Source organism: Haemaphysalis longicornis, unplaced genomic scaffold (assembly GCF_048455015.1).
Source record: "Haemaphysalis longicornis isolate Haplotype H1 unplaced genomic scaffold, Haemaphysalis longicornis Haplotype H1 scaffold_2, whole genome shotgun sequence".
Classification (NCBI taxonomy): Eukaryota; Metazoa; Arthropoda; class Arachnida; order Ixodida; family Ixodidae; genus Haemaphysalis; species Haemaphysalis longicornis.
In genome coordinates, this window is record NW_027526295.1 from 211,510,181 (window position 1) to 211,525,363 (window position 15,183).

General features: G+C 47.6%; 1 long non-coding RNA gene across 2 annotated transcripts in view; it reads left to right on the plus strand.

The window, feature by feature from the left end:
- Positions 1-1,438: 1,438 nt before the first annotated feature.
- The window catches only part of LOC144167617 (uncharacterized), a 66,347-nt gene continuing 52,602 nt past the window's right edge, over positions 1,439-15,183 (plus strand). For both annotated transcript variants that reach the window (XR_013322064.1, XR_013322065.1), the window contains exons 1-2: positions 1,439-1,554; positions 7,976-8,011. This is a non-coding gene — a long non-coding RNA (uncharacterized LOC144167617). The remainder of the gene's footprint in view (positions 1,555-7,975; positions 8,012-15,183) is intronic.

Below are 15,183 nucleotides of genomic sequence, written 5' to 3' on the forward strand. Positions count from 1 at the left end.
CAATTTGGCAATACGTAGCTCCTTCTCACTTTCTTGGTTTCGCCTTCGTTCTGTCATTTGGCACTCACTTCTCATTTGAACGAAATCACACCCGATGCCTCCATCGATGCGCGCGACCAGCACTCTAGCCGAGTGAAAGAACGCGCAGTTCGTTTTCCGCCTTCCGTGTACGGGAACTGCACTACGTTATCGGCGCAATGCCGCGAGCTCAGAAATCAATGCCACGAACACGGGCGGTGCAGCCGAGGGAACAAAACGCATTGCTTATGCAGCGTGTCCTCGATCCCGAGGTATGGATGCCCCTAGTGCATCACCGCTATGGCAAACGCATCAGGGTTCTTTGGTCGCGTTCAGTTCAGTACTCTTTTTTGAGTGCAGAGCACTTCACGGGCTCGCCTTGTCGTCGAGGCTCGCTAACGTGCGATGCGACTGCCGCAATCAGGCGTCGCAGCGGGATAAGGGACCCAAGTACTGCCTAATGTACCGTAGTCAGGGCGTCATGCTGAGGCTCCGAAAACCACACGGATTAAAGAGTCATAACCGTTCGAGCATCGTGAACCTCTGGCGCGTGTCACGCATCTCCCCGTTGTTTAACGCAGAGAAAGCTGCAGGTACATTTCAGGCAAAATTTATGTATATCACCTGCAGCCCCCGCGTTCATTTAGTTAGGAACACACGTTTGCTTAGGTTTTGCGATAATAAGCCATAAAAGCGGCCCTGCAAGAAAAAAAAAATGGCGCTTTCCAAATGACGCAGAAAGGCTCCAGCCGCACAAGGAAATAATGGCGCGTTCGAAATGACGCAAAACAGCTCCAGCTTACAAAATTAAAACAAACACAAAAGGAACAGAACTCCCGTTGGCGCAGTTTCAGGTGAAGGCGCGCGAGCACTGCGAAAGCGGAAAATTTGAAATGCTTTGGGTGGCAGCAGTGAGCGGATGACGGCGCTGTATACATATCCCATTATGGCAAATCACTGCTCTGCACTTCTGACAGCTTTGCCATTGAGTTGAACGGGTTTAATCTTTTTTGCTAGTTTTATCATTCGTCCGATTCTTCTATTCTTGTTGCCTACGCCAGGGTACCTGCTGCGACCCCACACGCCAGCTCGGGCGCTTGGTTGTGCTTATCCCTCACGGCTTTCTTGCGGGTTGTAAGCCCGAGCCACAACGAGCACTTTTTTCAGACGCAGAGAGTGCGCCTGCGCGGTTACTGTTTATAGATCGCCGCTCGAAGGTACAAGCGCTGAAGAAAGTAAGACATGGAAAGGGGGGGGTGGTGGAATAGAAGCTCAAAATGGGTGCCGAAACGCACTTTTCCACACGTGTTTTCTTCCATGTGTTGGTAGCTATTATGGTTGTACTTATAAGAGGCTCTTGAAACAAATGGTGGATGGCAGGATAGGTGAAAGGAAAGGGAACGGGGGGGGGGGGGGGGGTTCGATATTGACACCGACGCAAAGCGGCGCAGGTTGCATCAGGGTGAACGCTGAGCGTTGCGCTGAAAACCGGCTGCCTGCATCATCCAGCAAAAAAGCGAGGGAAGCATCCATGAGGTAAGCGTGACTAGTCTTGCTTTGGTAAACCGAGCAAAAGCGGCAAAATGCAACAGTGAGGTGGGGCAGAGCACGCTTCAGCTTGGGGAATTATTGTATTCGTCGTTCTACTTTGGCCAGAATTCCAATTTTTTGTTGACATTTTGGCAGTTACTTAGGACAGCCATTGTAACTTTTATCTCCGATGTTTGAAGTAGCCGCCTTTGCTTTCTGTTGTAGCTAACCTCTACAATAAACGAATATTTCAGTCCTCCTTACTCACGCTGTCTAGATTTTTTTTTTTTCATTTTAATGAAGGAACCTCTTACTAATTCCATAGCCTGGGACAAATGTAGCGGGTGAGTGGTCAAGTTACGTTAAGAGCGGACCCCCAGCATGGCCCGAAACGCGGAGTGTTAGTGAAACTTGCCCCAAAGAAGCGACGAATCAACGAGCACATTGTTGCGTACGTGTGCCGTATACTCTTCGAAAGGAGGATTAGTTGCTCCTTCGCAAGCAGAGAGTGTGGGCTATTGCTGAATTCTGTGCTTACCTGATGGTGTAACAGGCCATCTCGCCCTTTGCCGACTGTTGTTTGTAAAGGATCCAACTGGTCGCCACATCCACAGGAATCGTCGCGCTCAAGATTATGGCACGCATGATATGCCGACCCGGTGTCATGCCCAACGACGGAGATGATCTGGCCCGTTCTCCTCTTTGCACGAATAAGGCCGAAATTACCGCCACAGCTGATTCCACCCCGATGCATCTACCATTGAAGGCCGGGGCGGGACGGCAAAACGGCGGAACTAACTATCTTTACTTTGCGGCTACGTTTCTACCCAAATGGGGCGAAACCCTTCCCGGGCACTGCAGGGATAGGCTAAGTACTTTGCCATGCGATGGGTTTCTTTATCGCCGGAGTCACCTCTCCGAAAGAGGCAAGTTGTTGCTTGTGATTCCTCGCGACTTGCATTCCGCAGTCTGGGCTCGTTTTCACGCGGAAGAGTAATGTGAACAAGAAGGCGTACATACACATACCAGTGATTGCCGCGGCCCTATTTTTGGCCGGGAATGTATACCTTTGTGATGCCCACGGACCTTACTGAGCCGCAGAACACTACAGGCATGGCGCCTTGTTTCTCGTGAACCATCCTGCCTGTTGTGCACCACTCTACCCTACCGACCCGCTGCTCCTATGTGCACGACCGTTTCTCAACTCTGTAGCGACGCCAGAGGGTGTCGCCAGCATGCCCCCGCTTTCCCTGGGAAGCCAAATCTGATCTGATTGTGGGGGTTTAACGCGCCGACGCAACGCAGGCGATGAGGCGCGCCGTAGTGGAGGGCTCCGGATTAATTTTGACCACCTGGGGATCTTTAACGTGCGCCGAAATCTCGTACACACGGGCGTTTTTGCTTTTCGCCTCCATCAGAAAAGCGGCCGCCGCGGCCGGGAATCGAACCCGCGACCTCGTGCTCAGCGGCGCAACGCCTTAGCCACTGAGCCACCGCGACGGGTTTGGGAAGCCAAATCGCTCTAATACATCGACGTGATGGTGACAAATAAAAAGTAGCTTTTCTTTTAAATGCAGAGCATTTCTTTAACTCACGATGTCACCCGGCGTTGGCGTGCCTCGTTGTCCGCAACAGCCGTTCCAGGCGCGCCCTCTCCCCCCCTCCTCCTCGCCTGCTCTCCGCTGCTCCTCGCGTGTTCTCTGCGTGCTCGGATTGCGTTCAGCAACAGGTGGGGCGCGCATGCGTCGTAGTTTGGCGCGGGAGCAACAACAGTTGTGGCGTGATCGTGACGTAGTCGTGACGTGGTCGTGGCGCGGTCGTGCCGTGATGGGGCGGTTCTCGGCGTTCGCTCTCGCTGTCAATTTCTTATGAACCAGATAAAATGCCGCAAAAGCGGCGCGAAGAACGCCTTTACAAGCGCGCGACTCCGTGCCAGAGAAAAGGAAAAATAGAAGACCACTTGCACGCACAAAGTGTCCAGCCTGGAAGCGCTACGCTTTAAAAACAACCAACAGCAACAACTGCAACAACATTAACGTAACCCAACCTACTTAACGTCGTGCGCCCCCCGAAAATGCTCCGCATTTGACCATGCCCCTCGCGAGGGGGATGTTTTTTTTTCTTCTTCGGGCTCCCGTATACGAACTAGTAGCCCCTTTATCTCCAGCAAACTCCTGTCCTGGTACCATGATCTATACCGCGTAGTCGAACGTACCTCGCCTGTAGAATACGTTGGGTTATGCGCGACACATCAAGCATTATTGCGATCCAGTCATCGTATCGCGCCTGCAAGTCGCCAGGGTAGCATCCTTCCCCCATACTATTATTATATAAATGGATTCACGGTAACTCGTCCCCCACTTCAACCGTTTTCTATCCATTCATGTTCGACAACTAGTCCCTTTTCTTGTAATTCTTCAAAAGGAAACGTGCTTTTATTCGGTTTCTTTCATGTCCTCACCGCTACACCTGTTGTCGCGGAATTTTCTGATCCTCGGTGTGTACGTCGCAGGGCCCAAATAACGCTTGAGACGGAGTTTTTCGAAGGAAACTAATGGCTGGCCTACCACTCGGGGCGGGGGTCGGGGGTGGGGGGCGGTGGTGGCAAGGATGCTTATAAAGTCGTGTTAGGAAAACATAAAGCTCCGGAAGCAATGCCAGGAAGCTTTCGGTGGTTTTTCTCTAATCCTCGCTGCCTTCGTACCGGGATCCTCGGCAAAGTTGGAGCCCGAGGATAGGGCGCAAAAAGAAAGTAGAGGGTGTAGAAGCAGGTAGTGGCAACGGCAGGCAACGGATCCCTCCGCCCCTATTTCTTGTACACAATACGCGCTCTTTTTGTACACTTCGCCATCACGGCGGCGGCGGCGACTATGATGTACACCAAGCGAAGGATCCTCCAGCGTTCTTCCTCGGGGTTTGGCTGCTTGTAAGCCGCTTGGGAAACCGTGAACGAAGCCGATTACGAGGAGGGCCTGCTTCGTCCCCCACACCGTGCCTGCGAAGCTCTCGCAGAGAGGGCCCACGCATGAAGGATGCGGTGCTGGTACCGCCTTCAATATCTTGCTGTCGGCTTTTAACTTCCGCTTCAGCCCAGTTGCAGCTGCTTACTTTTAACACTAAAGAGGGAGTCTGTAGCGCTGCAATTTGGACGTGTTACGAAAATTGCGTTGAATTTTACAGCCAAGCTGCAAATACACTCAAACCTCGTTTTACGAAGTTGAAGGGGAGCCGTGATAAGTTCTGTATCGCAATTATTCCGCTATATCAATTATAACAGTTTACGACAACGTAAGCTCAGTTGTGTGCACAACTACAAGCTTGCAAAGAAGGAAACCGGCTCGAGTCTGTGTTTGTAGGCGGTGCCATTTGCGGGCGTCGGTGATTGTGAGGGAGGGAGATGAGTCGCCGTGAGTTCCGGTAGTGGGCTAAGATGTCGCGGTAGGTTTGGGGTTGGGGGTGGAGGGTTAGGTCATCATGGGCCGGTACGCCGTTCGTCTCTTCTGGGAAGGCCCGGTAAGCGAGCTCGCGGGCGGTGGCGTGTGCCACCGCGTTCCCAGGAAGAGATGTGTGGCCAGGAATCCACACTATACAGGTCGTTGGGAGCGCTGGTCGATGTGCTAGGATGTTAGAGCTGATTCGAGTGATGCGTCCCGTGGCGTAGCGGCGGCAAGCTGATTGGGAGTCGTTCAGTACTATGATGTCCAATGAACGTGCGTTGGTGATGGCCAAAGCGATTTTAGCTCCCTCGGCGGTATCAATGGATGTCGTCAGTATTGTGGCAGACGCTGTGATGGCGTTGGTTGAGGGGATTGCTGCTACAGCAAGGGCAGGGTACGTGCGGTATGGGGCTGCATCAGTGAAATAGGCATAGCGATTGGCGCTGTACTTTTTGAGGAGTAGGCGAGTGCGATGTTGGCGGCGACCTACGTTGTAGACGGGGTGCATGTGTTTAGGTATTTGAAGGACATGAATGGCAGCTCGGGTTGATGTCGAGAGGCTGCAGAATGTTTCGGGCGTTGGCGCCGTAGGGTGGCGCAGACGTTTAAGGAGCTGTCGTCCTGTAGAGGTTATTTGAAGTCGTTGAAGCTGACTGATGTCGTTGAATCAGTTCCGAGAGGGTATTGTGGAGCCCAAGATGGAGGAGGCGATCTGTGGATGTGTAGGCTGGTAGGCCTAGCACTGACTTGTACGCTTTACGTATGAGGATGTCGATCTTTGCGCTCCTTGTGGTTTCAAAGCCAGATAGGGTGCTCCGTAAGTGATGGGACTTGTGAGCATGGCTTGGGGTATGCGAGATGTCTCTGCCTCTTTGAGGCCATGGCGGCGAGAGCACACCCGTAGGTGTGTGAGTTGAGCCACCGTTTTCTGCAGACATGGGAGGAACGGTGCCCCCAATGAACCATGTTCGTACAGCACTACCAGGATGCGTCGTGTGGGTACTGCGGGAACTGGTTGTCTATCGATTGATATTTAAGGGTCTGGTGTTGGTTGTGGTGGGCGGCCCCATGTTCTACTTCAGATTATTAGGAGGAACGACTTGGTTGGTGCACAGAGAAGTCCACATTTGAGGAGATGTGAGGTGACGGTGTCAGTAGCTTGCTGCATATTGTCTTGTTAGAGGCCCGGGGAGCCTTTGTTGGTCCAAATTCTAATATCATCTGTGTAAAGTGCGTGGGAGAGAGCTGGGATGTTTGAAAGCAGTGGTGGGAGTTCGGCCATATCAATATTAAAAACAGGGGGGAGATGACTGACTCTTGTGGTTTTCCGTTGGCAGGTGTGCTAATGCGATCGGATCAATGGGGGCCAGTGCTTATCGGGGCCGTACGATCGGTCAGGAAACCATGGACGCGGTTGTAGTGGACTGACCGCAGCTTCCAGTTTGTAGCGACTGAGAATTGCAGTGTGGGACACGTTGTCGTACGCTCCTTTAATGACCTGTGCCCATATGGTGCTTGGGTGCGTCTTGCTGAGCCTATCAAGTATGCTTTACGATATTCACCTACAACTTAAAGCATATTGGAAAGAAATAAATTAAAAAGAAATATACCTAAAATTGCTACTCCAGATTAGAGATATAAGTTTTCATGAAATGTTGAAGGGCGTGAAAAAAACAAGTTTTTCTTCGTGTTTCTTTTTTCACAAAAATATGAAAAATTGAAAAATGACTATTCCGCACGGAACCATAAAATTACGACATACTTCTTACGGAAGAAGCCTAAGATATCTCATCAAACGCGAAATGGCACCGTTGTCACTGGCAACTACACGAATGAAAGCAAATTACGACTGATGTAAAAGGAAAATCTATTAATAAAAAATACATATAGAAACATTTTTGAGTTCGAATTGGATTTGAACCCGGGTCACCAGAGCCGCAGTCAAGTATGGTAACTACAGCCGTGCCCCTGTATCGTGCCAAACAAAAATTATCCAGACGCGTGCCGCATGACAGGTGAAAGTGACGGCACCGCAAACACGATGCAGCAGTGAAGAAGTTTTCGATAATAGATGGCTTTCACCTTCAACGCACCTAAAAGGTTTAAGTGCCCAACAAATTTTTCAGTTTGCACTGAAGAGAATGTAATTGTTTTATGCTACATCACAAAAGTCCCTGAAGAGCTTCATTTCTCAAATTGTGCGCACGATTTCACGTCAAATCATTGATATCAGAAAGCGCTTCCATCACTGCATATTTTTCGCATCCCAACCAATTTCCACGGAGAAGCTCTGTTTGTATTTTTCAACGTTACCCTGGTTGAACAAAAAAAAAAAAAAAAAACAACGATTAACTTTAGTTTTTTCTTCTAATGTTTTTGTGTTTGTTTTTTCAACCACTCACATCTCTACCCCAGACCCGTGTCCGCGCACATGACATACGAGACACGCGAATTAACCAAAAAATTGAAAGGCTGACAGCGTGATTCGTTGTTAGTGAACTTACAGAAGAGTTTGCACATTTTGTTGTGCACACTCACAAGCTGCGATCCCAAAGGCAGCTTTCAACTTCCAACTTTAGATTGGTCGTTATTAACGGACCCGCCGCGGTGGCTCAGTGGCTAAGGCGTTGCGCTGCTGAGCACGAGGTTGCGGGTTCGATTCCCGGCCGCGGCGGCCGCTTTTCTGATGGAGGCGAAAAGCAAAAACGCCCGTGTGTGCGAGATTTCGGCGCACGTTAAAGATCCCCAGGTGGTCAAAATTAATCCGGAGCCCTCCACTACGGCGCGCCTCATCGCCTGCCTTGCGTCGGCGCGTTAAACCCTACAATCAATCAATCAATCTTTAGTAAGGAAAGCATGAAAATGACTTTCAGCGTAACCTTTATATTATAACTTACTCTGTTTTAGGCTTTACCACCTGACTATTAGGATTTAAGTGTGTATCTGAACTTTATCTCTTCAAATATCTTACAATTTTCCTGTCTGTGCAGGTTGCAGCAGGTGTACCAAAACCATGTGAGGCACCGGTAAGTATTTATTGCCTAAAAATCTTCAAACTAGTCACGAAAGAACTCATAAGTAGCCGGGCCAAGTTGGTCACGTTTATTGACGCATTTACACCTAGTATAGCATCAACAGCGTCTCACGATCGCTGCCTGCTATTTGAATGCGCATCGGGGCTATACAAACCGACGCCCGAGCAACGCGCTTACTCGAGCACGCCGTCAACGAATGCTGATTGCAGCGCAGAAGAGGCGTCATCGGTAACGGTTTCACATACGCTTCTTATATTTACATTCGCAAGAGGACCGCGAGGAAGCAAGCCACTAACGAGCAAAAAACGATTCGGGCAGGTGGCGTGGTTTGTTTGCCGATCAATGGTTAGCCAGGCCTATCACGCACCAGCGGTTGGGCCTCTTTTGCGAACCAATATGCTGCCTGCCCAACCATAGTGGTCGCCGTTGGCGCCGCATTCGCAGATAGCTGACCAAAGCGCGACCTTCTGCCTCCCTTGTTTGTGACAGCGGAGCGCACACATAATATTACGAAAAATTCTGCGGCAAATGCTGAGAATTGTCTACTCATGCGTAGCTTTGTAACACCAATTTTGTACTTTGCATGTTCTTTGCAGCCAGATTTGCCCATCGCTACCCAACCACGTTGGTCTATTTTATTTATTGTTTTGGAAATTTTGTTTTCTTTCTCTTTTTGATGTGAATGTACACAATTACAGTTATTAAGTACCTTTACGTTGCTAATTGTGTATTTTTCGCAAATACAAGGTGTACTTCAGGATTGGCCCGTTTTCGCTTTTTATTTGGGTTTATACGTTTTTTTTTTGCTGTTTTGCTTTAAGCCTTCGTTATGAGGGGAGATGTACAAGATTGATAATATTGATTTCGTCAGTTTATCTTTGTAAAAAATTTTTCTATTTCTTTGTATGCCCTGGTTTCTAAAAATTCTGTTCGGCCACGTATACTCATTCCCGTTATTACAGTGAACTCCCGTTAGGACGAACTCGGTTAAGACGAATCCTCGCTTATGCCGAACAATGCGGAAACGTTTGTTTGGTTTTCCGTAGGCCCAATGCAAAAAAAAAAAAATATCCGCTTGTGACGAACATCCTTGCGTTTATTCTTGCATTAAGACCAAGAACTTTTGGGGTGATCACCACAGCTGGCGATTCTGCGTAGCGAACATGGGAGTCTTGGCGGGGTGCGGCGGGTCATTCACGTGACCAGGGGGCAACAAAAGTGAAAGAAACCGCAGCGCGAAACGAATTGACGCTGCGAAAGAAGTGAGGGAGCGAGAAAAAAAGACATGCGGATAAAACTATCACTTCTTCCACCCTTCGTTCCGCGGAGCCAGCGGCAAACCAAAGAAAAAAAAAGAACGAGGGCGAGTTTTGTGGTCGCTCTGCTCTGGAGCTGAGAGGCGCAAAACTAGGATGATTGAAAAAAGTAAAAAAAATTCCGAACCATTGCCACTAACGTGAAACCTGGAGAGGCGCGCAGCATGGACTGTAGAGGTGGTATTCATTGAAAAGTTTAGCTGTCAATTTCTTCGCTTGGCAACACTGAAATGGCCACGGGCATGGCCGAAGCGCCACGGACATGGCGCGGCTTGTGCCACTGCGGCCGTACGCCGAAGAAAAAAATGACACCGGCGTGCGTCGTCTGCTCCGTTTCAACCCGATTCTCAACGGTGGTGTCAACAGAGTTGTTGTTAATCACACTTACATTGGAGTCGAGGCATTACTTTGCATTCGGCGGGCTAGAGCTTTGAATGTCCAACCCATATCAAGCGCTTAGCCTGGACAAGTACGGCCATCTAACGGAGCCCGATGTAACCAGTGACGGCGCACTCACATGGTTGCCTGTATCGTGCCCCGCTATTGAATACAGGCTATTGTATTCTCGGCACCTCGACGTTTTTGCCAACGGAGATGAAACCGTTGGGGGGTAGAGGTATACAGCTTTGTTGTAAATTCTCTTGTCTTTGAAGCACGAAGCTCTGTAGCAGGAGGCGCAAACGAGTGTCCGGTGTTTTTTTTTAGTACACGTTACGAAGCGCTTGACCGCGAGGCGTAAACGAGTGTCCCGGTGTTTTGAGTACGCCTTACGTTCTAGCGCGAGGCGTAAATGAGTTTCCCGGTGCTATTTTTAGTACGTATTACGAAGCGCTCCAGCGCGAGAAACCAGTGTCCCGGTGTTTTAATGCGTAGCATTCTTCCCCGAGTACCCCCAGAGCCAGTACCGTGTAACGCCCTGCATTTCCACAAAAATTCAGATATCGCGGAAGTTCCACCTGCAATTGTTATAATACCTTAAATGGAGAAGTTTGGTCGAACGAAATTTCGAAAAACAAGAAAATTAGGAAAAATATAAAATAATACGGAAAATAGCGAAACGTGTAATGCCCTACATTTCCATAAAAATGCCGATTTCGCGGACGTTACACCTGTAATCGTTATAATAGCGTAAATGGAGATAAATGGTCGAAAGAAATTAAAAAAAAAAAAAACAAAATTATTAAGACCAATAAAATAATACGGCAAATGGCGAACCGTGTAATGCCCTGCATTTCCACAATAATGGAGATTTCGCGAAAGTTTAAAATGTAATCCTTATGGTGACGTAAATGCAGATAATTGGCCGGACGAAATTTTTAAAAACTAAAAAAATACCAAAAATTTTAAAAAATTGCGCAAAATGTCAAACCGTCTATACCGCATGGAATTCCCACAATATTGCATATATCGCGAAAATTCCAAATGTAATCGTTGCAATAACGTAGCTGGAGATAATTTGTCGGACGAAATTTTGAAGAACTAAAAAATTAGAAAAATATTTCAAAATTGCTGAAAATGGCAAAACGTATAACACATGGCATTTCCACAATAATGTACATTTCGGGAAAGTTTAACCTGTAATCGTTATAATAGCGTAAATCGAAATCATTGGTTGAACGAAATTTTGAAAAGCTAAAAAAATAATAATAACAAAATAATTGCAGAAAATAGCGAAGCGTGTAACGCCCTGCATTTCCACAATAATGAAGATTACGCGAAAGTTTCCCCTGTAATAGTTATAATAGCGTAATTGGGGATAACTGGTTGGACAGGACTTAGAAAAAACAAAAAAATATGCCTGAAAAAATCTCACAGTCAGGAAAGGCGGCATAAGAATGCTACGCATTAGTAGATAATTCTCTCAGGAACTTCTGCACAATTTTCAAAATCCCTTATGCGCAAAGTTTTTCTTTTCGGTCATCGCTGAATGTAAGGGCCTTAATATTTTCCTTTGTTTGCTCACTTTGCAAACGACTGCGCTTACACGCGGCATTCTCGCCGTTCCCGCCTAGTGTATAAAGAAGAAAAGCATCTCAGTCACGTGAAGAATCTCCAGCTCGTATCTTTCGCTTGGGGGACGCTCTGAATTTAAACGTGTAGTCCCGACATTGTTGTCTCTTCTGGCTGTACTATCCACAACAACAAATGCGTACGCTATATGGACGATAGCCCAACGCGCACGTTCTCTATTAACTTTATCGTTCGCATATTTCCGCAAAATGCCTTTATAAACCTAGCAGCTGCAAATCTTTCTTGGGCGCAACGAAACTGTTCTTTGCTGCTCGTGTTTAGGAGAATAAAGTTGTAAGGTGAGAAAAAAAATACGGCCGAAACATAGAGGGATGCCTAACTTAAATCTCTATCTCATTAGATGTCATCAACCGTTATGAGACTTGTGGTGAGTTTTCGAGCTAGCAGTCTTGTTTCCCCGACGCTATTTTTATCGGTGCAAGGTAGACGCGTCTTGCATTTGTTTTTAGAATTGTACAGCACGTTTTCAACATCGCACGCCGCATACTCTCATCAGCTTGTCCTTCCGTCTACGGATTCGGACGTTATTCATGCGTTACTTCCCCGTGGTGCCAGCTGCTTTGAGCAGTTGCACTGTTTTTCCGCTGAAATGAACACTGTCGGTAATGTGTGCCTAGCTTTGAACTATAATTATTTCGCTTACTAGAAGAAGCCCCCATTCGTCCACCATACCATGCGCTTTTCCATTAGCGGTTGCGTGTGGACCGACGCGGTTGATTCCTCCTCTATATCGGTACATTGCTCCTCCTAGCTGATCGGATGATAATCTCTCATGCTTCTTGGAGTTTTGATAACGTTGCGTCTACACGCCTTATGTCTGATAAAGGGCACTCCCGAGAAAACGAGCGGCATACGGGCCGGAATCTTTCCGAAAAAAAAATGGACACGCAGTTAGTAGCAGTAGTAACTTTATTAATGGAGAGGAGGCACGAGGGTCCTGGGGAGGGAATGTATGGGATAAAAAGGATGCACAGGGAATTCTGCTTTGGGGTGGATTGGAAAGGATGCAGGGTATGCCAAATGATGTCTGTGCTCAAACAGACGTCAGTAGACAGACAACTCTCTTCAATCCATTCGAGTAGCGGATGATGCGCCATGTTTACCCGTGGGAAGATAGGGATGATAACGACATTCTCTTCATTCCGCTCGATTAGTTGATGGCGATGTCGATTCTTCATGATGGGAAAATGGCTGATTGTAGCAAGGTATGTCTCATCTTCTGAGATTAAATAAACGTACCCACCTTGCTGCACAGTAGGTGCTTCCTGTTGCTGAGTCGTTTGGCTGCTGAGGCCGGCATTATATAAAGGCCCAGCTTGCTGTTGATGTGGAAGTTAATACAAGGGAAAAGCTTTTTTGTTCACGTGATAGCATTGATGTGCATTAAAATTTCTGCGTTAATCTGAGTCATCGCATAAAAATTCCCTCTTATGCGCGTCATGCGCCATAAGCTGATTTGTTTTTGCAACACCGAACATATGTTGTACACGGGACAACCCAATCAGTCTTGAAAATATGGCCCTTTTTTGTAGTCTATTTTAGTGTGGCAAAGAGTGTTTACGGGGCCACGATGGAACGGCCGAAGCAGCATCATGAATACAAGCTGGGAAAAAAGGGCAGTGGATGAGCACTAAAAACAGTTTTGATAAAATTATTACGTGCTGAGCTGCCTGTTTTGATGGTATCGTAATGGTGGCCGTATGCAGTATCGAGCTACCTACCGCAACGTACAAGGCAGCGTAAATGAACTCACACACCTGAAACAAGCGTCACGGATAAGCTCCCAAACGTCTCCTAAAGCTTCAACTGGGGCTAGCTGATAAGGCATCAAACAGTTAACCTTGTGCTCAAGGAATTGCTACTGACCACTACGAAAGATGCGGGCAAAGATCTTAGAGATACTTGCAATTGTTTCTTATGCCCAGTGCAATGTACAATCATCCTCAGAATAAAAAGAAATGGGCAGCGTAGCTTTGCGTTACACTCAACCACATTTCCGAAAACGAACAAGCTGATGGTGGGGCACAGCCCTGCTGCAGAATCGTGTGAGCGTATTTTATTATGAAACATTGGAGTTTTACAATATATGGCCCAAGGAAGATGGCAGTTACGCAAGGGGGGGGGGGGGGTTATACAGGATTGGGGCTATACATAGTGGGAGTCTTGGATGATTTCTCTGGAGTGGGGGGTATACAGAAGCTATAATAGAGCCGCTGTAAAGGTGTTTGCTATACATGACCCCTCTACGAACAGCGCTTTCCTATAAAGCTGGCTTATCAACCGTGCACAGACGATGATGTAGCTGCTTTGTTTTGCGCGAGATTTGTGCTGGAACGCAACGTCCGCGTATACTTCGTATACTTCTAGCACGGCAGCACAGCCAATTTACACACAAAATAATGATAAATAATAAAAATATTAAAACAAGCAACTAAGCTCATCAACACTGCAGCTACAGGTCTACTAAAATAATTTAGTGACACCCCAGTGCTGTCCTGGTCTTCATTGGTCGCTTAGTGGATTGGCTTCATCTTGCGGGCTTTCGTGTGTATATGGGTAGGATGTAGCACTTGTGTGTAAACGTTTCTTAAAGTATTAATTGCAATTCTAGCCGAAGGTCTTCCATCTATAAAGCCGCGGTCAGCAGCATCCCGCTGTTCAACGAGAGCTTGACCTTCAGAGTCGGGTTGGGTCGCAGGCACAATCACGGTAATAGATGTGGTGGTACTGGCCATGGACCTTGGCAGGACATGCTAGGACAGACCATCTTTGTGTGTTCCTGATTGTTCGCCTACCCTTGATAGTACAGTACTGGCATTGCCTCTGGTGTGAGTCTGCGATGTATGGCACCTGGTAAAATGCCGTCTTGGAACGTGTTTCTAAGCGGCGCCAGGTGACAAGTAGTTCGCAATTGGCTTCTGGTCTGGTGAAGGGTATTGCTGGCGTTCCTTCCCTTAGTGTTTGAAAAGATTCAAAAGGATAAACCAGGTATTTTTTCTCTTTACTTTAACGCCGCAACAAGTGTTGCGTAAATGTTTTTGACAGAACAATAATAAGTAGAGAAGATTGATTCGCTAGCATTAACGCTCCGTATTTTCCTGTTTGTTTTCATAGTCGTAATTAAGAACACTTAGAAACAAAATGTAAACTTTGTTAATTGCCTCGTGCAATGTATTCTGTGAGTGCGCCGCATGGCAAGGGATGTTCTCTTTAAGATTGCGAACGTTTATTTCGCGCGAATTGCCACACACACCTTCGTGCCGCTTAGCAGCTTATAGTTGTTCGGTAGCCACGCCTTTTTTTTATTTTCTCGCCTGCGAAGTTATTCGCTGTTCCAAATTTGTCGGCCACATGAGTCACGTTCTATCGCCCCAACTGAACACACGGGGAGACAGGTGCGAAAGCAGTCACTGCCATCATTAGGTGCCGCAGATTAGAAATGGATCTCAAAGCAACGCCATCCTGCCGATACCGTTCCCGTCCCGCGCGGGCAGCACGGCAGAGGCTCGTTAAGCCAGAGAACATTGTGTGCACAGACTTCTTTGCGGCTTTATTTCTTTACAGAGTTATACTAAAATCACATGGACTGGCGTTTTTTTTTTCCCTTAATTTTACGAAAATTGGAGTGGCGTGCTCACGAGTTCCGCCCTTAAGTCGATGCGGAAACGTGCGCTATCTGACACCGGACTTAAGGTCGCGTGAAAAGTGGTCGTTTGCGCGACGTGACGATTATTCGCGATGAGAATTGCTTAACCTTGGGTTTGTTTCCGAAAATGGCGCTCCTGTCATAAACTTGCTACTACCAGTGTAGTCATC